Source organism: Austrofundulus limnaeus, unplaced genomic scaffold (assembly GCF_001266775.1).
Source record: "Austrofundulus limnaeus strain Quisiro unplaced genomic scaffold, Austrofundulus_limnaeus-1.0 Scaffold259, whole genome shotgun sequence".
Taxonomy (NCBI): domain Eukaryota; kingdom Metazoa; phylum Chordata; class Actinopteri; order Cyprinodontiformes; family Rivulidae; genus Austrofundulus; species Austrofundulus limnaeus.
The window spans coordinates 750,901-752,530 of record NW_013952661.1 but is presented as its reverse complement, the minus strand read 5'-3'; positions in this window follow the sequence as shown (position 1 = coordinate 752,530).

Below are 1,630 nucleotides of genomic sequence, written 5' to 3'. Positions count from 1 at the left end.
ATCATGGATGTGCAGCCGACAAATCTGCAGCAACTGTGTGATGCCATCATGTCAACATGGACCAGACTCTCTGAGGAATGCTTCCAGCACCTTGTTGAATCWATGCCATGAAGGATTAAGGCAGTTCTGAAGGTAAAAGGGGGTCCAACCTGGTACTAACAAGGTGTACCTAATAAAGTGGCCGGTGAGTGTATATACAGGCTGACTAAATATACATTAAACAATTTGTGAAGTTTTGCAAGTCTGACTTGGTTTTAAAGCAGTAAAAATGTTAAATATCTTAAATTGAAGCGTGTAACCTTCACTGTGCTCCAGTTTGCACGTGTTCCTTGAAGGCACCGCCTCTCTTTCTGTCACTAATGAGTGGTTTCAGTCTCCGGCTGTACTGTAATGAAACGAAAAGGAAAAGCCTCCATTCTCTGGCTGTCACTCTGAGCAGGCTCCGATGAACGAGTGTGACAGATATTAGCATATCAATGGAGTTCACCTCCTTCCACCCACTCCTTCTCCATCTCTTTATGTTGGGATGTAATTGTGGCTGATAACAACACCAGCTCTTCTTATCAACACACACACACACACACACACACACACTCAGACATACAGTGGGAACAAAACAAATTGAGTCGGTTCGCTGGAAGGAGACGTCGGAGCGGCTGCAGGATGATAAACAGTTGCGGTGCGCTCACCGTTTCCTCCTACAGATAAATTTAGAAACAAATCTGAAGCAGAAAAGTGATTTTTGTACCTTCCTGCTGCTGAATTCAACTCTGCACGGTCCACTGAACCTGACCTGAAAACCACAACAAGACTGAGCAAATAAATGATGGATGGATGGATGGATGGTTGGATGTTGGATGGATGAACGATGGATGGTTGTTTGGATGAAGATCTCTGACTTATTAAACATTAGATGTTATTTAACAAATATAAACTTTAAGTATAAGAGAGTGTAAAAATATTGTAGGTTTAGTTTTTCTCCATTTTAAACCACAGACACAAGGACGGTGTCGTGTTGTTTACACACATTCATGGAAATGATCACAAGTTGCTCAGGTGAGAACTTCATTTCTATTTAACGTTGACTTGTTTTTATTCCATCTTATCATTGTTCATAAATAAATAAATAGATAGAAATCTATTCAGATACATGGAGCCCATGGACAGAGTGAGTTTGATTGTGATTGGATGAGAAATGTAAACATAAACCATCCTGTTGGATTGAACTCACTCCATCACACCTGTATGACACAAATCACCAGAGATCTACAAAGTACTTGAAAAAAATAACTGAAAGTAAAATTACATGAACAGAAAATGACTTTGGTAAAAATAAATTTCACTGATGAGAAAACTACTCAAGTAAAAAGTCATAAAACTGTTACAAAAACTGGAAAAGTAAAAGTACTTTTACACTCTCTAAGAAATAAACTGTTGAATTTACTGAACCAAACTGGTTCCACTAAACCAGTCTGAGTAAATTAAAACATTTATAATCTTTATTCAGTTTACTGAACTAGGCTCAGAGGAGCAGCTGACAGGACTTTGTTGAATAAATTCAACTCTTCCTGTTTCAGAAACTTTTTCTTTATCAGTTCAAACAGATTGAATTTATAACGTTACATTTTAC